Below are 26,492 nucleotides of genomic sequence, written 5' to 3' on the forward strand. Positions count from 1 at the left end.
CGGAGAAGGCGATGGCACCCCACTCCAGTACTCTTGCCTGGAAAATCCCACAGACGGAGGAGCCTGGTAGGCTGCAGTCCATGGGGTCGCGAAGAGTTGGACACAACTGAGCGACTTCACTTTCACTTTTCACTTTCATTCATTGGAGAAGGAAATGGCAACCCACTCCAGTGTTCTTGCCTGGAGAATCCCAGGGACGGGGGAGCCTAGTGGGCTGCTGTGTCTGGGGTCGCACAGAGTCGGACACGACTAAAGCGACTTAGCAGCAGGTAAGCAAAATACTTTTTAATATTATATTTTAATTTCTCATTTAGCTTTTTAATAATTTTATTTTTTGGGGGTTTCCAAGACATTTAATCAGAATCAATTTATTCTTTTTTTTTTTTACTTTACAATATTTCATTGATTTTGACATACATCAACATGAATCCACCACGGGTGTACACATGTTCCCCATCCTGCACCCCCTTCCCACCTCCCTCCCCGTACCATCCCTCTGGGTCATCCCAGTGCACCAGCCCCAAACATCCTATATCATGCATCGAATCTGGACTGGTGATTTCATTTCATATATGATATTATACATGTTTCAATGCCATTCTCCCAAATCATCCCACCCTCTCCCTTTCCCACAGAGTCCAAAAGACTGTTCTATACATCTGTGTCTCTTTTGCTGTCTTGCATACAGGGTTATCATTACCATCTTTCTAAATTCCATATATGTGCGTTAGTATACTGTATTGGTGTTTTTCTTTCTGGCTTACTTCACTCTGTATAATAGGCTCCAGTTTCATCCACCTCATTAGAACTGATTCAAATGTATTCTTTTTAATGGCTGAGTAATACTCCATTGTGTATACATACCACAGCTTTCTTATCCATTTGTCTGCTGATGGACATCTAGGTTGCTTCCATGTCCTGGCTATTATAAACAGTGCTGCGATGAACATTGGGGGTACACGTGTCTCTTTCAATTCTGGCTTCCTTGGTGTGTATGCCCAGCAGTGGGATTGCTGGGTCATAAGGCAGTTCTATTTCCAGATTAATTTATTTTTTATTGAAGGATAATTGCTTTACAGAATTTTGTCGTTTTCTGTCAAACCTCAACGTGAATCAGCCATAGGTATACATATATCCCCTCCCTTTTCAACCTCCTTCAACTATTTTCTTTTTAGTTTTTCATGGATTAGATGTTGCATCCTCAGTTATAACTAATTCTCCATAGCCTATTCAAAAGTTAAAATTATACAATGTCATATAAATGTAACAACCTCACAATAGTTTAATTCCATTCTATTTACCTTCTCCTCATTTTTTGGTGCTGTTTTGTCATTTGTTTTGCATCTACATGAAAAACCAACCTCATGATATATTTTTTGTAATTTTTGTATTAAGCTGTCAGTTTACATTTAAAGAGATATTGGCAAAAGATAACTTTAATATAAATATTTCCCATTTCATATGCTCTTCATTCTCCCTATAGATATGTTTTTGCCTAGGAACACTTCTGTTAAGTGTTAATAGAAGCATAATTTAGTATAATGAAGGTCATCTGGTAATAAATTATCTCAGCATTCATTTATCTGTAAAACTCTGTGTTTTGTCTTCATTTTTGAAGGATATTTTTATTGCACATGGAATTCTGGATTGATGGTTTATTGTTTCTTTTAAAGATACTTTTTTATTGACTTCTCACATTCATTGTTTCTAGTAAGAAGTTGGCTATCAGTTGCTTTTCTGTCTTCTGACTTAAATGTGTCTTTGTCCTTTAGATACTTTTTGAGCTTTCTTTCATTGATAGAACCTTGGTGTAGTTTTATTTACATTCATTCAACTTTAGTTTATAAAGCCTTTTTGATCAATATGTTGTTGTCTCACAAATATGGGGAATTTTTGCCCATGATTTGTTCAAATGCTGTTTTTGCCTCATTCTCTCGTCTCAGCTTTTGGGACTCCAGTTACATGTATATCAGACCACTTATTGTTCCATATTTGACTGAGGCTCAGATCAAGTAAATAATATTGATCTTCAAATTCTAATGGTCTCTATCCAAGTTGAATAGTCCCTTTCCCCCATAGCATTCCCATCTGCTGTTAATATCATTGAGTAATTTATTTTGTCTTTTTAGATACTTTACTGTTATAAATAGAATTTGGTTCTTTGTAGTTTAAAATTTTATTTTGAAATTCCCACCCCCCCTTTTTTTTAACTGATTTTGACTCTCTTTGAATTCCTTGAAAAGATTTATAATAACTTTTTTAAAGTCTTGTTTGCTTATTTAAACATTTGGATTATCTCAGGGTCTGTTTATCTTGCCTGATTTTTCTTTTGACTATGAGTCATTTTTCTGTGTAGAATTTTTTTTTTTTTTTTTTTTACTGTATACAAGATGCAGTGTTAACATGTTGCTAAGACTCTGGATTCTCTTATATTCCTCTAAAAACTGTTAACTTCTGTTGTAGATTGATTTTTGCACTTACATTACTGGCTGATAACCTTAAACTTCTGAAGTCTTCTTTTTAGATCTTCTTAGGGAACTCTGTTTTAATTTTGCTATTGATCTTAGTGCAAAGTCCTAATCCTGGGGCACAGTCTGTACATCTAAGTGTTTCCATTTGAGGGTTTTGATATAAAGCCAAGGTATTGACCAAGTCACTTCACCTTGTCAGAATTACAACACTGAACTCTGATCCCTCATGATGGGCAATTTATGAAATGTCTAGAAGCTCTTTCAGCCTTTCAGTTGTTAGTTTCTGCCAGGCTACTTGGAATTTCCCTGGGAATCCTCAGTTCAGGAATGAGCTAGGGATTTGTGAAGTGGTATATGCAGATTTCCTATCTCTGTAACTCCTCTCTTCTGGGATTTCCCTTTATAACTTCCAACCACTTGGTCAACCCTGATCTCTGGCTCTTTAAGGTAGTGAGTTTACAGATTTCATTTTGAGTTCTAGCTGCCATGAGCAGTGCAGATTGCAACATGATTTCAATGGAAAAGCCATTTAAACATTGATATCACCTGATATGGTTCACTTCTTTAATAAAGGTCATTGAATTTCTCCATTTTCTGCCTGCTTTGGTAGCTCTCCAGTGCCTTCAATTAATTGTTGCTTATGTTTTCCCCAGAGTTTATAATTTTTATCTGTGAGAGAGTTGATCTGACACAATTTACTTCATTGTTATCAGAGTCAGAATAGCCTTCTTATATATTCTTCTATAGGGCTGAAAATAGGGCTAGCAATATGAAAGAACTTTGGGGTTCTTTTCGCTCTTCTTATTTTGGGACTTGGGTTATTTTGATTATGCAAACCCCTTCCAGAGAGCATGGGTCTTCAGGTGGACCCCTGGCTCACCTTACCTCTATTTTTCCTGGTGAATGTCATTTAATAAGAGTGACCTCCATGCTTATTGGGGGAAATCTCCAGCTGTGCTCTCTGAAGATGCTTGGAATTAACTTTGATGCTTTGACTATTTTCATCACTGATTTTTAACTTTATTTTTTCTTACACATCTGGATGTATTCGTCCATGGTAGATTGAAAGCCTACTGTGCATGAAGCACAGTTTTAGCATCTGTAGTTCAGCAATGAATAAAAACAAACAAACAGAAAAAACAAAGTCACCATTTCCCGAAGCTCCCTCTTTAGTAGGAAGAAGCAGACAGTAAACAAATAGTAAACAGCTGTCATCTTGTGATGAGTGTTTTGAAGACAGAGGAGTCCAGTCAGGAGCTGGTGGGTGTGTTTGTGGACGTGCTCAGAGAGCATGGTAAGGTAAGAACTTGCTGGTGTGGTAAATCCTTGCGCAGAGAGCAGAAGGATGAGAACAAGCCTCCCGTGGGAGGATTTAAGGAAGAGCACTGCAGGCAGAGGGAACAGCAGATGCGAAGCCCTGAGCAGGAGTGTGGTCAGTGAGCTTGAGGAGCAACCAGGAGACGTGTGGTCTGGAGTGAAGTTGACATTTTGGTTCCTTAGAAGCCATAGTGAGTACTTTGGTATTTACTCTGGGAGAGACGATAGAAAACTTGGATGGTTTTGTATAGAGAAATAACGTCATTATTTAAAGCCTTTATCTTAGATTCTAGGGAGTAAGAGGAAAAGCAGGGAGACCAGTTGGAGAGCTGTTGTGACTGATGACAGATAATGAGGATTGATTTGTTATTGTTGTGTAGTTGCTAAGTTGTGTCTGACTCTTTTGCGACCCCATGGATTGTAGCCTGCCAAGCTCCTCTGTCCATGGGATTTTCCATGAAAGAATACTGCAGTGGATCCAGAGGATCTTCCCCACCCAGGGATGGAACCTTCAGTTGCTGTATTAGCAAGCAAATTCTTTACCACTGAGCCACCAGGGAAAGATTGATTTTGATCAAATGATATTATTTGCTAAGAGCTTCTTCTGTCCTCTGGGTGATGCTACCCACAGAATCAGTTGTGTTCCAGACTTCCTTCTTGCCCTCGCAGTAATCAGATCTTGAAGAATCTCCCACTACATAGGAAAATACACATGATAGGGAAGAACACTTGAGTCGGGGAGGCAGACCTAGCATGAAGCTTTGGGCGTGGTGAAGTATTAGATTATGTGTGTGTATAGCCACATACCTCTCTGGTTAAGTCATAGCAAATGTCATCTGGCTAATGTCCATTAATGATTAGTTAATTATAAGATTGCCATTTCTGTCCTTGGTCTGACAGCTGGTTTACTTTACTGAAGGCAGTGTCTTTGGTAGGGTTTTCTTTTTTTTAATCACATTACAGAGGATATTATTTCTAAAAAGTGATAGTTTCAAAAACAAAGAAGATTAGGTACTTTCTATCAAATAAGAGAATCAAGTCCAGAACCTGGCACTTAGTAAATGTTTAGTGTTACTTGAAATTAGATTTACTGCTTTGTTTGATTAAAAATATCCGCCCCTGCCATTTAATATAGTAAGAGCAGCTAAAGAGAGCACCAACAATCAGTTAAATAAACAGTAACTTAGGTTGAAACTAGAATTAGCAACTCATGTACATTTCTTAATTTGGTAATTACTTAAGCTGCTGGTGATCCTGTCTAGATGTGTGCATTGATGTGTGTACTTTCCCAGCTCCTTTACTTCTGCCTCCTGGTTCTCCTCTTCTCCTCCCTTCCCCTGCCCTTCCCCCTCCTCCCATCATTTGTGGAGGACCGCCAAGCCATACTGACCATTGGTTCCTGACAACTTGAGCACAGAGACTTCTTGCAGCCTTCAATTTTGTGTGGTCATTTGAGAGCATAACTGGACAGTCAGACCCACTGGGTTCTAACGCATTCTGTGAGATCAGAGAGTTTATGAAGCCTCTCCAAGACTCAGTTTACTTATCTATAAAATGGTTTCAGGGTGTGAGTGAGAGGGTGTAAGGTCACTTAGCTTAGTACCTTGTAATATACTCCCCAGGTCTCATGATCATGCCCCCACTCCCCACACATGAGGAAGCCGAGACCCTGGGAAATCCCAAGACTTGCCCAGGGATACACAGTATCCCTCAGGTCCACCAGCCCCCTGCTCTTATTAAAAGGGAACAAGCACGTGTAGCTGAGTGCTGCCAGGCCAGCACGTGGGGCAGCAAACTGTGATGTGCAAGAGCACACCTCAGTGGGTGCAGGTCCTAGCCCTGCTGCTTACCAGCTGTGTGCCCCCAGGCTAGCTATTTGACCTATCTGTCCCTCAGTTTTCTCACCTTTAAAATGGGGCTAATGATGCCACCTTGCATAGAACTGCACAGAGGATTAAATGAAGTCCGATGTGCAGAGTACTTGGAGCAGCATTGAATCACTGCCTGTTAATATTGACATTGATTGTGAAGTGTAATTGATCGTTGCTGAGAGGTTGTGTTTCCATCAGCAACCAGTCCAACTGCTCACTTCCTCTGTGGTGGGTTCAGACACCCCCTTTGCCATCCCCCACTCTTTGCCCCGGGTCTCATTTTTGTTTGATCGGGGTACTCGTTTTTCCCGGGTGCCCCATCACTACCTTCCTCCCTGCTCTCACGGCCCCGCCCTCTGGTTCTGGTCTGCCATCTGCTGCCCTATTCGCCACTCCCACCAGGGCAGAGACCGCGAGGGCTTCGTGGGGTGCCCAGGCATCATGTCATGTCCCAGCGCTGTTGTACATCTTGTTTCAGAGATATTCTGCTGTAATGTTCTGTGACCTTTTCCATTGAGTGAGGTAGTTGGAGAGGCACTCAGTAAGGGAAAATTGAGCTGTTTTATTCCTCCCCAAGGAGTCTCCTGTTTCCTTTCCACCATTCATTTGAAAGCTATCATTTTCTTGATTTTATAGCTGAAAAACACCATTGATTCACTGGGTGTTAGATGCTAAGAGTTCTCCTATTGACATGCCTATTGACAGTTTTCAGTATATTCTGCGTCTAATTATCACTCTCGGCTAAATGATACACCTTGTGGACTTGAGCGATGGAGTCGATAGCTCTCACCACATTGTTCCAGCCGTGCCTATTGAGCCCAGTGTCAGGGTGATGTGATTTATGTGATCAGAAAGAAAATTTCTGTTGGTGTGCTGCATAATTAAAGCAAGTGCGGAGTGACTGGTGACAAAAAAGCAAGTCTGCTGATGTCATCCCCAAAGGAGGAGAGATTTCTATGGTAAGCAGCTGTGACAGTGAGGGATCTCTTCTGGCATCTTGTGCTTTGCAATTTTCAGGGGTTCGATTATTTTCCTCTCAGCCCCAGCTGAGGATCCCTCCACTCTGACTTCCCGTCTCCTCATGTTCGAAGCCCCAGGATGTGCGCACTCTTGCTCCCCAGGACTGGAGCCCTGGGGCTACCTCTGGGAGGGGCTTACTGTTGGGATGTGTGTGTTTTAGGAGGAGATGATTCATTGAATTGAGGCAGGTAGAAACCCATCATGAGTAGGAAGGATATATGGTTTAAGAAAAAAAAAAAATCTTGTCCTTTGTTTTGGCTAGTTTGAGTTTCTTGGGTTTAGAGTAAGGGTTGAGAAGGCCATCTTCTCCATGCCTGAGTTGAATCATCCCTGTGTGTGGATAGCGTGCTCTGAGGGGAGTGGATGGAGGGTCTTGCCAGCTGCAGACAGGAAGGCTGGGGAAGTGTAGGAGGCTGACAGGAGGTAACGCTGGCTTGTGGTAAGGAGAGAACTCTGGTGTAAAACACACTTCCCTCCTCTTGTACTGCCTTTCTGGTGATGCTCTTCACAAATGCCCTTCAGGGACTCTGAATAGTCAAGAACCTATTTCCTCCAGTGCTGGTTGAAGGACATTTTCTATGAGGCCAAGGGTCTTATTATTTAGCCAGTATGGACCTCAGTTTTCTTATCTGTAAATTGAACCAGGGAGCCCATTTAGCAGTCAGGTACAGAGGCTTAGTGAGCTAGAGGCTTGAAGAAGGGGTTGGAGAAAGTACTGGTATTAATCTGAGTCATTCTTGGACGAATTCACTGATGAGGTCATGGTTGGTCAGAAAGAAGTATGGTTTACCTAAGATGCACAGTCTGTATTTCATACAGGACTAAAGGATCTTTTAAGAAGAAAATGTATCACAGTGAGACATATAAGGATAGATGTGAATGGAGCATCTGAATCAAAAGGAAGGCATCGATATTTCCAGGCACCTGATTTGGCAGTAAATTTGGCCTGGTGGCTAGGAAAATTCACAAGTAGAATTGGCCTTGGGAGTTGGTGGGGTGGTTGAGGCCATGCAAAGGGATCAGGACTCTGGGTATCTATAAGGTGGTGATGAAAGGGGCTTTTGAAGTCATTGATTCCAGACAGGTTACTTTCCTGGAAGCCACAGAGGCCTTATGTGATTTCTGTAACCATCAATTCTTACTGAATGAACCTCTGGATGTGGTACTTTTGCAATTCAGATTTTTAGAATGAGAGTGAGAGAAAAGCAAGGAGGGAGAGAGGGAGATTAATATTATGGCCAAGACATAAATAATTTGATTTGAGAAGGCTCACCCCATGCACAAGACCAGAGGCATCGTGATTTAAGTTCATATTTTCATAATTGGAATTTTTAGAAGATTTATTTATTTATTCTATTTTTTGGCTGTGGCAAGTCTTTTTTGCTGCACCCAGGCTTTCTCTACTGGCGGCGAGCAGGGGCTACTCTGTGTTGCAACGCATGGACTTCTCACTGCAGTTGATTTCTTTTGTTGCAGAGCACAGCTTCTAGGTGCTTGGCTTCAGTTGCTGCAGTGTGAGGGCTCGGTGGCCGCAGCTTCAGGCTCTAGCGGGTGGCGCGGTAGTTGTGCCCATAGGCTTAGCTGCCCCGTGGCGTGTGGCGTCTCCCTGGACCAGGGATCAAACCTGGGTCCCCAGTGTTGCAAGGCAGATTCTTAATCACAAGCCCAGCAGGGAAGTCAGTAATCAGAATTTTTTAATAGAAAAGTTTTAAGACCACTGTTATCTTTGAGAATTCACTGATGTTTTGTGATGGGAGCGGCAGCAAAGTGCTTTGTCCTGAATGTGAGGTAAACCATGCAGCAGGGTTACTGAGAACTCAAGAAATCGCCTAGATTTTATTTCTTGTTAATCATTCATATTTATTTAGATCTGGGCTAATTCTCAAGCTGTTGATGGTCCTGGGAATGGGGAGACATCCCTCTACAAATATGGAAAGCATCTTTGAACATTCTTTTAAGATTATGGGTTTTCTCTCAATCTGTCTGTCGTAACAACCGAACACACTTCTGTGAGGACATGAATATATTGAAGTATGGTTACTGTAGCACGGCACTGCTGGAAGATTCTGGATGGCCAATCAGGGTAAAGTTGATCACCTTTCTGTTCAGGTCCTTTTTTCCCATCCTTGACTTGACAAGTGATCCAGCTTACAAGCCCTGACTCCCCCTAATAGATCACAGGCTACAGTGATCACCTGTGGTTTTGGGATAAGATGGTTGCATTGTGTGCTGGGATCCCGTGTTAACCACGGTTGGTTTATTTAGACAGTGGAAATTAGGGGAGAGAACGTAGCTTGGGGTTCCTTGACCCACAGTTCTTCCTGTTCTATGTCCTGGGCTTCTAAAATGCCTCTCCTTCCTGTGTCCTGCGTTTCTCTCCCTCCAAGACCACCGCCTGCTGGCAGAGGTGTCACCTGGTGGATTTTAGGGCGGTTCCAGAATTGTTCTCATTAGGTGGATGTGTACTTTGCGTTTCCTTGGGCTCCTTCTGGCCTCTCCATGTTTAAGCTCTGGGATCCCTGTTGGGGGGTGAGTGTGCAGAATATGTCCTCACCTCTCAATTCATTGTGACTTTAGCTCGAGGTCCATCCTGTGGCTGTTGCTGCTGTATTGAATCGCAGTGAGTGGAAACAGCATGGAAGATGGAGCGAGCAGTGAGCATATGGCCGGGGTTTGTGTGTGGAGGGGCGTGTGGGGCATGGATGGGAAGCTGTATTCTCTCTCCGGGATTGTCAGGAGAGGTAGAGCCTTCTGAGGAGATGATGCAAAGGCACAGCTAGCCCGACGGGGGTGTGGGCCTGGGCAGTCCTGGGCTCATCTGCTGAAGGGTGAGGTGGAGTGGGCGACATGGCTCGGCCCCGCCATCTACAGAGAGTCCAGAATTCAGGGCTTCCCTCAAGCAGCCCAGATCCTTAAAACGGCAAATTATTCTTTTTGTTCTTTCCTGTCTTTGGGATTGTTTATGCATCTCAAATGAGCTGTAAAGGGAATTTTGTGCATCCGACAAACTTTTGCTTTAAAGGAGGCAGGTTGGAACAAGGCGCCGTCACATTAAATGCTGGCTATTGTGCTTTTCATCAGCCTGATGAACAGTGGCCGAAAATGGCAGGGGATTAAATTGATGTAATGACAAGAATTCATATAGAAGACTGTGGGAATGGGGCAGAATAATGCCGAGGCTGTGCAGTATTGTGCCGTTCTTTGATCGGCCTTACATGGAAAACATAATATACCTATATTTATGCTGATTCTAAACAGTGAGTGCATAAAGAGAGGTGTGTTATTTTTCCTACTGTCTTGGAGGTGAAATTAAGGAGCTATCCATTTTGAGCAAGGGACATATTTCTGAGTAATGAGTTAAGTGCAGTTTTTGAACATTCGGATCGTATTATGCATCACAATAGAGTGTGTTTTTGTTGCTCAGTTGGGTTCTTGTTAAGCAGGCCTGCCATACATGGACATTTGTAAATTATTTATTTGTTAAAGGACGTTCCTTTTATTTTTTGGAAAAAAATCACCCTTGTCTTGGTGAATTTAAGCAGTATCGAGCCCGAGTAGAGAAAACACCTCCTTTCTCAGTCTAGGTCTTTGATGCCAAAAGTCACAGATGAGATGGTCCTGCCTTCTGGAGAAATACATATGTGTCTTTCATCTGGGAAATGTCTTTCTGGGGTAGTACCAGCTGGAAGATGTCAACTGGGATGACCAGATACTTGATGGATGGATGAGGGGTGCGGCAGAGGTGGCTGAGGGCCATTCACATGCAGTGTGTTTGAAAGCACTTTGAAAAGTATAGTGTGCTTAGCGTGCATTTGTATTCGGCGCACTATTTTTATTCGGCGCACTTCAACATATGGTTCCAAAGAAGAGGAAGGTGTTGCACTGTTTTCAAACTTTACTCGTGTGTGTGTGTGTGTTTTCCTCCTGTACACAGAGAAGCATCTTTAGGCATTGATTCCAGTAATGATGTTTATCCTTTCTAAGGCTTCGGAAGGAATTGCCCTAATTTCTTAGAACACTGCTTCTGTTACCTCCACACTCACTTTGGGAAAATGTGAAATTCCTAGCCCACTTTTAAGGCTTTCCACAGTTTTGACTGACTCTACCCTGCAGTGACGGAGAAGGCATTGGCACCCCACTCCAGTACCCTTGCCTGGAAAATCCCATGGACAGAGGAGCCTGGTGGGCTGCAGTCCATGGGGTCACTAGAGTTGGACATGACTGAGCGACTTCACTTTCGCTTCTCACTTTCATGCATTGGAGAAGGAAATGGCAACCCACTCCAGTGTTCTTGCCTGGAGAATCCCAGGGACGGGGGAACCTGGTGGCTACCGTCTGTGGGGTCGCACAGAGTTGGACACGACTGAAGCGACTTAGCAGCAGCACCCTGCAGTGAAGCCCTTGTGTCAGAAAGCCCTGCCTGCCATCATTTTCACATTTCTACTTCTGTTCATATCATTCCTTCTGTTTGAGCCCCCCTCCCCTGACTGTAGCCCCCCAGATGTGGCCCATCCTCTGGAGTGCTGCTGGCTCAGCTCCCCCTCAAGGCCTCCTACAGCCTGTCTTAATAGTGGACGTGTTCTCTCCGCAGCCCCCTGTGAGAATTATCCATGGCCTTGCTGTGTAGTATCCTCATCTGACGTGCTGCTTTCTTGGCATTAATGGTACAAGGTATTGACGATAATGGTAATGGAGATAATAAAAATACTTATTCAGAATATTGTCCTCTTTGTGAAGATTCAAATATTGCGACTCAGAGAGGTTAATTAACTTTTCCAAGATCACACAGCTAGCAAGTGGAGGAGCCGGGTTTTAAAGCCTGATAATTTCAGTCCGGGGCCCAAGCTCTTAACCACTCTGCATACTGCCTTCCTTATGGCTTCCTCACATCATGTGCAGCTATTTGTACTTAGTGGGTCCTTAGAAATCCCTTACTGAATAAATAAATATAAAACATTGGATGAAAATAGCAGCATATTCCCATATGAATAGGAGATTTTTGGAGGAGGTCCTAAGGCCTCAACATGTGAGTAAACATGGATGGAATTTAGATGGTTGGCTTCCTGGTTATTTTCATAGCACTTTTCTCCTCTACTGTTAAGTACCATCCCCGTCCCTTGCTGAGGTCTGAACTTTGTACATAGCCTGGGCTGACATGACAGCAGTTTATCCTGCATGAGTCAATTGATAATGTATCAGGTGCTCTTTGCAAGGTACTTGGGACTTCCCAGGCAGCTCAGTGGTAAAGAAGCCATCTGCCAAGCAGGAGACATGGGTTTGACCCCTGGGTAAGGAAAATCCCTTAGAGAAGGAAATGGCAACCCACTCCAGTATTCTTGCCTGGAAAATCCCAGGGAGAGAGGAGCCTGGCAAGCTATAGTCCATGGGTTTGCAAAAGAGTAAGACATGCCCTAGTGACTAAACAACAACAATGTTCTTGGGGTGAGGTTTTTTTTTTTTCCTCAGTATAAAAATGTGTTTATTACAGAAAATTAGGCTCAAATAGACATAAGAAAAATAAGTTTTAATCATAATAACACTTTAAAATAAAGATTGCCTAGTCATACTTCTGCACAAAAACATACATAAATCTTTTAAAATGTATATCATAATATCACTAGTAAGAAGATTGAATCACTAATCAAAAACCTCCCACAAAACCAAAGTCCAGAACCAGAAAGTTTCATTGGTCAATTCCACCAAACATTCAAAGAATTCTACCAATCTTTCTAAAACTCTCCAAAAAATAGGAGGAGAGAGAACACTTCCAAACTTATTTTACAAGGCTGGTATTACATTGGTACCAAAAACAAACAAAGATAATATAAGAAAAGAAAATTACAGGTCAATATCCCCATAACAGAGATGGGAAAATCTTCAACAAAATAAATTATATGATACATTAAAAGAATCATATACCATGATTAAATGGAAGTTATTCTAAGGATGCAAGAATGGTTCAATATCTACAAATCAATCGATGTGATACACTACATTAAAGTAATAAAGAATAAAACCTACATGATCATCTCAATAGATGCAGAAACAGCATTTGATAAAATTCAGTATCAGTTTGACTAACTCTCAACAAAATGGGTGTAAGAGGAAACACACCTCAACATAATAAGGGCCATATATGAAAAGCCCACAGATAACACCATACTTAATGGTGAAAATCTGAAAGCTTTCCCCCTAAGACCAGGAAAAGGATGTCCACTTATTGTGTTCTTGGGGTGAGTTTTATATAATTTTGGCATTTTAGGGCTAAGAGCTGGCTTGGCTGCTGCCATGCACATTTCTGGCAACCCTGGAGCACATGGCTAAGTCACCAGGACACTCTTTCCTGCTCTGCTTGGATGCCAATTCAGAATCCTACTCAGCACAGGACCCCTTTCCTTTTAGGATTCAGGAGACTGAGATCCAGAGAGGTGTTACTCCAGCAATCAGAGTTAGCCTGCAAAAGTACATCTATGTGCTCTTGCTGGTCTAATAGGAAGCAAAGAAACTAGACTCAGTCTCTTTCCAGGTATGGAAGCTGAGGGCCTGGGGCAGAGGGATTCCCTGCTCATTGCTGGCAAAACTGCAGCCCACACCCTCATCTCTACTTCCTGATTAGTCTGTGATCCCTCCTCGGGTCTGGAAGCAGATACACTTCCTGTACCAGCTCATTCAGTAAGACTTAGCACATTTGCTTGTGTGCATGCATTTTTCATCAGCTGCCCCCTGGAAATTCCCTCATCATGAATGTGGACAATGAATTGAGTGATGTGGATTCTGTTTTATTAGGGTTGCCTTTTGATACAACAAGTATTTATATAAGGCTTCCTGGTACTCTCTGCAATATTCACTCTGGAAATACAGTATTTTATTCTCTGTGCCCTTGATGTTGAAACGAAGCATATTGTTTCCCTTTAGGACGCCATTAAAAGTCGATGATGACCTTTACGATGACTAATAGTTTTCACAGGCTTTAATTGTGACTTTTTTTTTTGGCAGAGCAGCATCCATCCACTTCATACATCTTTTGTATCAGGGAATCAATAAAAACTGCCACCTTTTGTTGATGCTAAAGGAGATTTTATGCCGACGACAAGGGATTTGATTTAGTATTCTCTTTAAATAAGATCAACACTGCTGCAGTTATAAACTCTTCGAAAAATTGTCAAGTCCATCAATATAGCATGAAACAAAAAGTTAGCAGCCTGGTATAAATTAGTACATGCACTGTGTCTTTGGGAAGGGCAGTAGATATTTATGATTGTATGCTAAAGTATATATATATTTAGAGATTTCTTTCTGCTCTTTCAACCGTGAGTAGGAATTGCAGAAGAGCATTTCATTACTACCATGTTCCAAACTGCAAACTTTCTTTGCCAGTTAATGATTTTCTGGGGGCAATTCTGAATGTGGTGACATGATATAAACAGGTGTTTATGATCTGTGGTACAATCCTTATTGAGTATGGATTTATAGTTAAATGGTGAAGTGGGAATTCAGCCAGTGATTATTGCCAGAGCTTCTAGAATCTATATATATATTTTTGTTTCCATTATCCACATACACTTTCTTCTGGGGCCTGATTATCTCTGTGAGTCTGTTTTGCTAGTTTAGTTGAGAGGTGAATAGGAGACTTTGCAATTCAGGGCCATAGGCTCTGTGTGTTTGTCAGCAAGTGGGACACCTTGTCCCCATTACTATTCCCTCATACCTCACCATTTTTAGACTGTAATTATGTTATATGATTATTCCATCTCTTTGGCTCTCTTCTAGGTGAACAGGTGACCCAGTAGGAACAGATCTGATTGACAATAAATAACCGGAGTGAGCTTGTGTCCACAGGTTATGGCTGTGTCCTGGGGAGAATCCACAGTGCCCAAGATGAGAGACGCTGTGGCCCTTGGAACAAGAGCCAGCTTCCCCAGAACAGCTTCAGACCGGTGAGCATGTCACATGTGTTATAGATAGCCTGGGTGACATGGGTCACGTTAGCAGAACAGGAATAGGCAAGAGGCTGAGGCCTAGGCAGATCTGAGGTCAGGTGATCCGGGGGAGCAGGGTGTGCAGCACACCAGGGAGATGACAAGAGAGCCATCTAGAGCCCCAGCAGAAGGCAGTGGAGGCCTCTGCTTTTATGAGGTTCTCTTTTAAGAGCAGTCTACTCAGAGTTGTCTGTGGCACCTGACCCATGGGGTGAAACCATTAGACCAGAGTTTGTTGAGGAGTAGTCCATAGACTGCTTACATCTCAGTTACTTGGGACTTTAATGAGACTCTTTCATGAAGAAGCTGAGTCTATGTTTTGAAAAGCTCTCCAAGTAAGTTCCATGCATATCAGTAAAGCTTTAGGACCATTGCTCCAGATGTAAGGATGTTTGCCAAGCTAGAACAAGCTCAGATCTCCTTTTAGCTTTTTCCAAAAGATTCAGGATTCATATTTGGAGAGAGTGATGTTCTTTGAGTGGATCTGGGATAGAGATGTTTTATTCAACAGGGCTGTTTGAGAGACTGACGTTCTTAAGAAAACACATAATACGGTTGACCCTTGAGTATCTTGGGATTGAACTACAAGGGCCCATTTCTAGGTGGATTTTCTTCAGTAGTAAATACTACAGTACTGCATGATCTGAGGTTGGGTTGAACATGTGGCTAGGGAATCACGGATATGGAAGAACTGCATAAATGAGTGGCCCGCTAGAAGTTACACAGGGCTTTTCAACTGAGAGGAGGGTCTGCACCCCTAGTGTTGGTGCTGGTCAGGGGGCAAGTGTACCTGTGTCCTTTTCTTGTCCTTAATGTCTCATGGACATAAATGTGCATGTAATTTCAGATGTCTGTGGTACCCTCATCATGAATCCTCTGTTGAAAACTCTTGATTGGAAGGCAAGGTTGTGTACTTGTTACTTTTCACTGATCACCATGTGCTTGTTCCAACAATTGAGTTGAAGGCGTGATCAAAATGTCACCTCTCTGTATGGTCCTAGAGAAAGCTCTGATCGATGGAAATGCCAGATTTTCATCGCCGTGAATACTTCGGTGAACACTGTAACACGCGGCCCCCAGTGTAGATAATTAAGCCGTTTGTCGCCATTGGGAAGCATTGATGTTCTTGAATTTCCATTTGTGTTCTTCTTTGAATGGGTCCTTTCTGTAGCCCTAGTCCTACATGTGCGGACCAATTGTGTCACTTGTGCAGGGGGAAAAGTGAAGAACTTCCTTCTCTAGGACTCAGAGCCCTTGAAGATCCCGCTTTTTGGTCTGGTGGATAGGGCTCTGACATGGAGTGACTCACAGAAGCATGGATTAATGTTTTTTTTTGAGAGTTCCTCATCGTCATGAGTCACTCACCAGACCACACATCAGCTGTCTTCTGCCCAGTGTTTTTGTCATTGTGGAGGAGAAGAGTGTAAACTGATACTATCTCTGCTCATTTTCCTGGGTGGTACTTAAACTGCCTGAGTGTTCCTTTTTGGGATTTATTAAAGATTTTCTTTTCAATAAACATTTATAGCATGTTCAGTGAGCTTTCCTAAGGAGGGGAGGATCATTTGGCAGTCTCTTCAGTTATTGGATCTTTTTTTTTTAATCTTGGGACACCCTTTTCCCACTGAGTCATTCAGATGTGCCTTCTTCTCCCTAGACTTGGCCCCACTGCCTGAAATGTTCATGTGTTTTGCTGTGAATACCAGCTGAGTGCAGGCGCCCGATTGACACAGCCAGATCAAAACGCTTTGAATTTTGAAAATGATCCCCCTCTTGGTATTGAGCCCAGTGATAAAAGCAAAGCAGTTGTCATCTTGAAAACAGAGCTGTATACATGGCAGAGCCTTTCCAATTAGCACACTTAAGATGCATGTTAGAAGTGACGGGAAGTGGGATGTTACAGAGCGAAATGTGGGTAATAGGGCTTTAAATTTTCATGTTTCAGTTGATTTTTTTTCTATTGCAGTTTGAAGAAAATTGTTGCACATTATTGGAGCTCCTAAGTGCATTTTAACACTGCTCTTTCAGTTTGCAATAATATCTTCCAAAAACAACAGAAATACTGGTCACAAAAAACGCTTGTGTCCATTGATTTTCCAAGTAGAGAGAAAGTAATATATTATTTAAAAATTACTACTAAATAACAATCAGTTTACGCCATTCTCCACGTACTTTTCTGCCTTTTGCCAAGCAATTGGTTTGATGGGATCCTTAAACTGAACAACCTGGCATTTTTGATGTTCACCAGATTCAGCATCAAAAATGAATTCTCGCCATACACATGTGCAGAGAAATTAAAGCCACATGTCCAGCGTAAAGCAAGGGGTTTGTTATCTGCAAGAATCCTATCAGAGTTATTTACATATGTGACATACCCCCTAGAACGTGGGTGTCTAGCATAGGGTCTGATATAGAGTGATGATAGTAGGACATAGTCATGGTCAGTGTCACTAGTGCTTACCACTTTCCATTTCGGGTTCTCCTCTCCTTCTTTGTACATAGGAGAGTTACAGCTCCCTTCCCTCTTGAAGTTAGGTGTGCCTTGCTTTGGTCAATTCAATGGAGTAGAAGTGATTTGTGTCACTTCTAGGTGGAAGCATTTAAGACCCAGTAAACGGTGCACGTTTCTTATGCTATGGTAAACGCTAAAGCCTTTTATTGAGAGACCAATGTTATAAGATGCTGGAGACTCTGTAAGCTTGGTTTCCTAAGTGGCTGCAGTGACCAGAGCCCCCCTCCCCACTAGCCAACCCACACTAGACATGTAGAATGAGACAGAACCCACCCGTTGTTGCTTTAAGCTGCTGAGATTTAAGGCTTGTTTGTTCTTAAAGAATAATCTAGTCTACTTTGGCTGATGCACAAATTGACATTTATTCAGTGCTTTGTGCCAGGAGGTTAAAGTGCTCTCTATGTATTAATTCATTTAATCATCACTTATAACTAAAGGAATGCTGGGCTGGAAGAAGCACAAGCTGGAATCAAAATTGCTGGGAGAAATATCAATAACCTCAGATATGCAGATGACACCACCCTTATGGCAGAAAGTGAAGAACTAAAGAGCCTCTTGATGAAAATGAAAGAGGAGAGTGAAAAAGTTGGCTTAAAGCTCAACATTCAGAAAACTAAGATCATGGCATCTGGTCCTATCACTTTATGGGATATAGATGGGGAAACAGTGGAAACAGTGTCAGACTTTATTTTTTGGGCTCCAAAATCACTGCAGGTGGTGACTGCAGCCATGAAATTAAAAGACGCTTACTCCTTGGAAGGAAAGTTATGACCAACCTAGATAGCATATTCAAAAGCAGAGACATTACTTTGCCAACAAAGGTCCATCTCGTCAAGGCTATGGATTTTCCAGTAGTCATGTATGGATGTGAGAGTTGCACTGTGAAGAAAGCTGAGCGCCGAAGAATTGATGCTTTTGAACTGTGGTGTTGGAGAAGACTCTTGAGAGTTCCTTGGGCTGCAAGGAGATCCAACCAGTCCATTCTAAAGGAGATCAGCCCTGGGTGTTCTTTGGAAGGACTGATGTTAAAGCTGAAACTCCAGTGCTTTGGCCACTAATGCAAAGAACTGACTCATTGGAAAAGATTCTGATGCTGGGAGGGATTGGGGGCAGGAGGAGAAGGGGGCAACAGACGATGAGATGGCTGGATGGCATCACCGACTCAAAGGACGTGAGTTTGAGTGAACTCCTGGGGTTGGTGATGGATAGGGAGGCCTGGCGTGCTGCAATTCATGGGGTCACAGAGTCGGACATGACTAAGCGACTGAACTGAACTGAATAACCAATGAAAGTTACTCCTGTTATCTCCATTTTTTTTTTTTTTTTTCCCAGAAGAGGTGCTGAGATGTTAAATCACTTTCTTAAGAATGTACTGGTGAGGAACAGAAGTGAGATGGAACCCAGGCAATCTGGGGAATGCTCAGTAAACATGAAATGATTGATTCAAGATCAGAGAGGGTTTTATTGGTTTGGTAGAACATACAGTCTTCCATGTGGTGTTATTGGAGAGGGTACCAGTTGGCATTATCTATCCCAGATGTCTCCAGCTGTCTGTCATTTTGCCAGTATGGTTACTTATTTTTAGGTCTTGAAATGTTGGGGCTTTTTAGTTGAAGATGGTTGGCAACACCCTATAAAGGTTTTATAAGGTGAGGTGCTCCAAAAGAGCCTGTGAGTCACCAGAAAGGAAGTCAGGGACCCCAGGGGAAAGTAAGAAGGAACCAGGGGCTATAGTTGCTCTTTGGCTGAGGGTTACCCTCATTAGGATTAGTGTCTGCTGTGTTGTGCTGTGTGCTCTGAGAAGCTGAAACTCTCATGGGACGTCCCACCTGTGGGTTGATTCAGGCTCTCAAAGGGAAAGTTGGGGATAGGATGACTGCAGCTTTGCTTAACTGTTTATTGCTTTTGAAAGATATGGGTCCATTTTCTTATGTGGGCAGAAAAAGGAGTTATGGTGTGGCAAGGGAACTCTAAGTAGTGTGATTTTGTGCAATCATTCTAATATATTTTAGTCAAGGGTAGTAGTTAATCCATCCCATTCCTTTGCCTGCAGCTGGTTTGTCTCAGAAATGACTTTCATAAACACTCAAACATACTCTCACAGAGTTAGCTGAAGAGCCTTGGCCAAGGTTCTTCTGGTTGTAAGCGACAGAAACCTACTCGGAAACTTAGTCCTTTTGAAGCAAAAAACAGGAATTGGTCTAAAGATGTGAGATAAAGAGTCATCTTACGGAACCCCAACACTAAATGTATGGCCATGGGGGCAGGGACAGGAATCTAGAAAGCTCTGCAGAGCTACACCTCCTTCTGCTCATAGAAGTTGTGTGGAGGTCTTCTCTATTCTCTCAGTACATTTGCTTTCTCTGCCTCCATTCCTTTGCCCTGTTAGCTTTTTCCGCTGTTGTATGTTCATGGACAAACAATACAGTTCCTGAGCTTATGGACCTTCAGTTCACATTTGCATTTGGAACTGATAAGCAGCCTTAACTCCCAGTTCTACAAACTGGGAAGAGAAAATTTGAACCATGTTGAGTCTGTTCTTAGCTGCTATAGGCGATGTTGACGGGGTTAGATCTCTCATGTGTTTAGGAGTATAGGTGCCGAAGATGGTCAAGAATCTGCCTGCAATGCAGGAGACCCTGCATTCCTAGGTCGGGAAGGTTCAATTCCTAGGTTGGAAAGATCCGCTGGAGAAGGGATAGGCTGCCCACTCCAGTATTCTTGGGCTTCCTTTACAGCTCAGCTGGTAAAGAATCAGCCTGCAATGTGGGAGACCTGGGTTTGATCCCTGGGTTGAGAAGATCCCTTGGAGAAGAGAATGGCTCTACCCATTCCAGTATTCTGGCCTGGAGAATTCCATGGACTGTATAGTCAATGGGGTCGCAAAGAGTTGGACACGACTGAGTGACTTTCACTCATTTTACGTGCCTAGGATGTAACAGTCACAGTGTTAAATGCTGGGGACACTGATATGGATAAGGCAATGCTTCTGTCTTTGAGATAGTTCTACTCTGGAAGGGGATGTGAGTCCAGAACTCAACCCAGAATATCCAAGGGTTGGATATAACCTAATGGTTATAAGACTCCTTACAGGAGTCACATCTTGTTTTAATAAAAGATTCTAATAGAGTAATGAACTGCTCTTTTAAAATGGCAAACTCCCTGTGCTGAAAGTATTTAATCTGAGATAGGCTCATCATCTCTACTGTAGGATGTTACCTGAGTTAAGTCTCTCCTTATCCAGCAGTTTAGACTAGATGACCCTTGTTCTCTGATTCTATTATTTTTATGATAAACCTTGTGATACACAACCTCTGAGGGCTATAGAAATGAATGGGGAAGAAATGGTACGTTCTAGAAGTGATCAGAAAAGGCATTTTAGTGTAATTGTGCCTTGAATTTGGCTCCAGAGAAAGGCGAAAAGGTGAGTAGACAAGGCAAGAAGAATATATTCCAAGTTGCATGGCAAAATGTGTAAAGACCCAAAGATGATGAGTGTGGTGTGTATGAGAGACAAGAGACACATGTATTTGGGGTCTGTCAGGAAGCTGAGGCAAGGCAGGACAAGTTGAATTTTAGGAAGGTGTTGAAATGATGAAATTAGGTAGTTGAATTTATATTCATAATACTGTAGAACCAGAGGGCATTGTTGTGGGTAGAATACTCTTTACCATAAAATAAGGCTCAAGAAAAAATGGTTTAAGCATGGAGGACATCTTTATGTCACAAGAAAAAGCTAAGTGAAGCAGTTAAGGGCTTGGTCCAGTGATTGACATCAAGGATCCAGATTCCTTCCATCTATTTACTGGCCGATTTACCATATTGGCTTGGTGCTTAGGCTTCTGTCCTCATAGCCACAACCTGAGTGCAAGTGTTCCATGAATCAGAGACAGACACGATAATCTAATGTTGAAGAGTTGGGAGGGATGTTTCCTTCTGTGTGTCCCTTTCAATTTGAGATAAAATGTCTCCCAGAAAACATCCTTTCATGTCCTGTTGGCCACAGATCACCACCCATGCCTTAGCTTTTGGGGAGAACGAGAGGGAAAGGTCACCTGTGCCAGCAAAGATGGAGATGCTGCCCAAGGGCTGTGGAGTTAGCTGCCAGCAGCATCTCCCCAGCCAGCTCATGCAGGACATCTTGTATTATCGCCTAATTTCACAGATAGTGACATGTAATAGCTGTCATATACCCAGTATCCTTTATATTGTCAGCGACTCTGCAGTGTCCTGTTTTTACCCTTTAACAGTAACCTTTCCAGGTAGGTGGAATCATTCTCACTTACTGTTGAGGAAACTGGCTGTGTGTGGGTAACTGGGTTTAGTTAGTGTCTAGAGGGATAAGACCTTTTTAAATCACAGTCATAGTCTTGGGTTTGAGAGTGGCTTTAGGCCAGCCTGCTGCCTTCCTCCAAAGGTGCCCCCCTCCACTTCCCATGTCCCTGCCAAGTGGCAGTGGAGCCAACCCTTGAATGCTTGTAGGGACAGAAGTTTCCTAACTGCTGGCCCCATGTTCTTTCCAGTTCACATCCCTGGCAGAGCACAGACGTGTCATGGATTGAGGAGGACTCCTGGTTTTCTTCTGTTGCTCCCCTTCTTCCCCCAGGAGGTATCTTTTATAGAGGCTGGCTGCTAGTTCTGGTGACATCATGGCACTGGCATCATGGGGCATGCTGAAATCCCTCAGCTGGTGTTCTCTCCTCTCACAAGTGAAGAGGGGGCCACGTGAAAACTTAGTTTGGCCTCCCCAACTTCCTTAGGCCTGAAGCCCTGTGCCAGGTATTGCTCTTTTCTATTTGCTAAATGTTAGTGGAAACAAAGCTGTTTTGTTTGGTTTGTGTTTCCCTGTGGAAAAGATTACTTTAGGCACATTTTAGAAAATGCTTTTAAAAAGAATCTTGTGTAGGTTGAAAACATAGGGAAAGAAAGCAAATGTCTTGATGGCTTTTTATTACAATAAAAATTGTAGTGAAAGCTCTCTCAACTTCCTCCCTCCTTCTATCCCACTAAACAAACCTTTCTTTGTGGGAGGAGGATTAGGTTTAAACAGCAGGAGCAGAGATGAAGAAATAGCATCATTTGGGGACCCTAGTACTGAAAAGGTCACCACCAGTGACATTTCCTGAATGTTTGTCAAAATTCAAGAGGTTCTTTAAGAGTAAGACTTTGCTGTTGGTGGTAGTGGGAAGGGGATACCCATGGATCCAATAGGAAAACATTTTAAGTCTGTCACATGACATTTGAGGGGTAGAAGGAGGATGGTGGAGAAGGCAATGGCAACCCACTCCAGTGTTCTTGCCTGGAGAATCCCAGGGACAGGGGAGCCTCATGGGCTGCCGTCTATGGGGTCGCACGGAGTTGGACATGACTGAAGCGACTTAGCAGCAGGGGGATGGTACTGGTGATGGTTTAGTCACTCAGTCACGTCCAACTCTTTGTGACCCACGGACTATAGCCCACCAGGCTCCTCTGTCCATGGGATTCTCCAGGCAAGAACACTGGAGTGGGCTGCCTTCTCCAAGAAGGAGGATAGAGGCAGCAAAATTCAACCAGTAAAAAGTGTTTTCGTTGCTACTGTTTTTGGGAAAATGCTTTTCGTATTCAGCTGCTCTTCTCAAGTGCCTTTAAATTTGTCTTCCCTTTTTTGACTAATAAGAAGGGCCTCTTGTAGAAATCCGTCAATTATGTGAGATCTTCTCTCTATAAGCCTTCTCTGAAGTTTGCTGATTGGTGGGCAGGTCATTGTGTTGGCAGCTGCAGTACCGCTGATGTCCTAGATAGGTCTATGGCTTGGGACCCATCTAGGGAGGGGATGACGCACTTAGCCCTTAGTGGTCAGGAGGACCCTGACTGCTGATGTCCTAGATAGGTCTATGGCTTGGGACCCATCTAGGCAGGGGATGATGCACTTAGCCCTTAGTGGTCAGGAGGACCCTGACTGTTTCTGCACATGACACCTGCAACATGCAAGGAAATGTTTAGGCTAGAACTTCACTGTCAAATGTGGTAGCTGCTAGTCACATATGCCTGTTGAACAGCTGAAATGTGGCAGATTGAGATGTGCCATAGGTGTAAACCACACTGAGGACCTAGTGGGGAAAGAATGCAAAATTCTCATCACTGTCCTTTAATTTGGATTACATGTTGAAATGATAATGTTGTAGATACATTCAGTTCAGTTCAGTTCAGTCACTCAGTCGTGTCCGACTCTTTGCGACCCCATGAATCGCAGCATGCCAAGCCTCCCTGTCCATCACAAACTCCCGGAGTTCACCCAGACTTACGTCCATCAAGTCAGTGATGCCATCCAGCCATCTCATCCTCTGTTGTCCCCTTCTCCTCCTGCCCCCAATCCCTCCCAGCATCAGACTCTTTTCCAATGAGTCAACTCTTCGCGTGAGGTGGCCAAAGTACACTGGAGTTTCAGCTTCAGCATCATTCCCTCCAAAGAAATCCCAGGGCTGATCTCCTTCAGAATGGACTGGTTGGATCTCCTTGCAGTCCAAGGGACTCTCAAGAGTCTTCTCCAACACCACAGCTCAAAAGCATCAATTCTTCAACGCTCAGCCTTCTTCACAGTCCAATTCTCACATGCATACATGACCACTGGAAAAACCATAGCCTTGACTAGACGAACCTTTGTTGGCAAAGTAATGTCTCTGCTTTTGAATGTGCTATCTAGGTTGGTCATAACTTTCCTTCCAAGGAGTAAGGGTCTTTTAATTTCATGGCTGCAGTCACCATCTGTAGTGATTTTGGAGCCCAGAAAAGCAAAGTCTGACACTGTTTCCACTGTTTCCCCATCTATTTCCCAGAAGTGGTGGGACCGGATGCCATGATCTTTGTTTTCTGAATGTTGAGCTTTAAGCCAACTTTTTCACTCTCCACTTTCACTTTCATCAAGAGGCTTTTTAGTTCCTCTTCATTTTCTGCCATAAGGGTGGTGTCATCTGCATATCTGAGGTTATTGATATTTCTCCCAGCAATCTTGATTCCAGTTTGTGTTTCTTCCAGTCCAGCGTTTCTCATGATGTACTCTGCATATAAGTTAAATAAGCAGGGTGACAATATACAGCCTTGATGTACTCCTTTTCCTATTTGGAACCAGTCTGTTGTTCCATGTCCAGTTCTAACTGTTGCTTCCTGACCTGCATACATATTTCTCAAGAGGCAGGTCAGGTGGTCTGATATTCCCATCTCTTTCAGAATTTTCCACAATTTATGGTGATCCACACAGTCAAAGGCTTTGGCATAGTCAATAAAGCAGAAATAGATGTTTTTCTGAAACATACGTTAGATTAAGTAAAATACATTATTAAAACTATTTTTGCCCATTTCTCTTTACGTTTGTAATGTGGCTACTAAAAAGTGTGAACTATCTTTGCATTTCTGTTGGATAACACTGGTAGGTGAGAGTTCAGCAAGTCAAGGCCTGTTTTCATAAATAAAGTTTTAAGGGCCACGAGTGCTGGTCAGTGTGTTGTCTGTGTCTGATTTCATGCTACTATGGTTCACAGAGCCTAAAATATTTATTTTCTGGGCTTTTACAGAGAAAAGTCACTAAACTGTGGTCTAAAGTATTCTGGAAAACATGGCAGGACCTAAAAGCAGTCTGGCAAGCCCTGATTCTTACTCCCGCAGGCAAGGAGAGAGAAGCAAGGATGCCTTGATGTCTCAGAGGTGCTTCAGTTCAGTTCAGTCACTCTGTTGTGTCTGACTCTGCCACCCCATGGACTGCGGCGCACCAGGCTTCCCTGTCCATCACCAACTCCCGAAGCCTACTCAAACCCATGTCCATTGAGTCGGTAATGCTATCCAACCATCTCAGCCTCTGTCATCCCCTTCTCCTCCTGCCTTCAATCTTTCCCAGCATCAGGGTCTTTTCCAGTGAGTCAGTTCTTCGCATCAGGTGGCCAACGTATTGGAGTTTCAACTTCAGCATCAGTCCTTCCAATGATATTCAGGACTGATTTCCTTTAGGATTGAGTGGTTTGTGCTTCTCTCTCTCCCCAGCCTGTTCTCTTTAAATAAATGTGAACCTCAAGCCCCTTCACTACTGAGAAGAGAGATTGTAGAGCCAGACAATTAACTCTGGATGAAAGGCAGAGTTTGAACCTTTTACCATCCAGTAGAGGGGTATGGAAACGTTGCTCCTGATTGCTGAATCTCTAAAGGTTTTATGTTAGAGACACAGTTATGGCTGATAAGTAGGATAATGACATGGAGTGAGTTAAGTGGCCTACTTGCTCCAGTGAGCTGCCATCAAAGTGCAAGTGTTTAGTCGCTCAGTCATGTCCGACTCTTTGTGACCCCATGGACTGTAGCCCATTGGGCTCCTCTGTCCATGGGATTCTCCAGGCAAGAATACTGGAGAGGGTTGCCATTTTCTTCTCCAGGATAGAATCCCTACCCAGGGATTCAACCTGGGTCTTCTGCATTGCAGGTGGATTACTTTACCATCTGAGTAACCAGGGACTTGAGCTGCCATAGTACATGTCAATAATTTGGGGCCCTAAAGATATTTTACACCTAAGAGCTCCCATTAGCAGAAGCTATTTCAAGGAAGTATGCATTCTTCCCTGGGTTGGGGAGATTTTCTGGAGTAGGAAATGACAACCCACTCCAGTGTTCTTGCCTGAAAAATCCCATTGACAAAGAAACCTGGCAGGTACTGTCCATGGGGTCGCCAAGAGTCGGACACAACTGAGCTACTGAGAACACACTAAGATATTTTACACCTGAGAGCTCCCATCAGCTAGATGCTATTTCAAGGAAGCAAACATTCTTAAAACCTTGGTTATCACTTGATACCTTGGGAAATGAGTTTTTACCTGGCTGAGTATAAGTTTTGGAGAGTGGTAAAAACTAGAGAGGTGAGATGGATGGACACAAGGGCAAATGGCACAACAGGCCAGAGCTGACGCCACCCAAGCTAGAGCATTCTCCTGGGGCCACTGGTGGGCAAGGGTCTCGGGAGGGTAACAGAGTCTTTGTTCCAAAGTGCAAATTGGTGTGGCACTTCCTTAAAATTCCTTTCTACTCCCCCACCCCAATTTAAATGCATTTCCTAGGATAAGACCCCGCATCAGAGTCAAATTCCCCACAAGCTTTGGGTGGTATTAATGCCGCCAGCACAGGGTGAACCCTGTTACAGTGAATGGAGCCACAGTATTCAGGATGAATTACAGGATGTTAGGCACGTGATTTACCACCTATAGTAAACAGGGCTTCACACATGGTGTATTTCTGCTGCATGGGTTAGTTATTAACTGCAAAAAAAGGGGAAATTCATTTAGAAGACATGCCCATTTTTTATGAGGTA

General features: G+C 43.1%; 1 protein-coding gene and 1 long non-coding RNA gene across 2 annotated transcripts in view; both read left to right on the top strand.

Annotated features, from left to right (window-relative positions):
- Positions 1-26,492, top strand: part of LRMDA (leucine rich melanocyte differentiation associated) — a gene marked incomplete at its 5' end in the record, with an annotated part of 1,193,353 nt that overhangs the window by 406,589 nt on the left and 760,272 nt on the right. The gene's annotated exons all lie outside the window — the stretch shown is intronic.
- Positions 233-24,971, top strand: LOC123465740. The gene is made up of 3 exons (XR_006641032.1): positions 233-269; positions 14,519-14,616; positions 24,812-24,971. It is a non-coding gene; the product is annotated as an uncharacterized LOC123465740 (long non-coding RNA).

Source organism: Bubalus bubalis, chromosome 4 (genome assembly GCF_019923935.1).
Source record: "Bubalus bubalis isolate 160015118507 breed Murrah chromosome 4, NDDB_SH_1, whole genome shotgun sequence".
Classification (NCBI taxonomy): domain Eukaryota; kingdom Metazoa; phylum Chordata; class Mammalia; order Artiodactyla; family Bovidae; genus Bubalus; species Bubalus bubalis.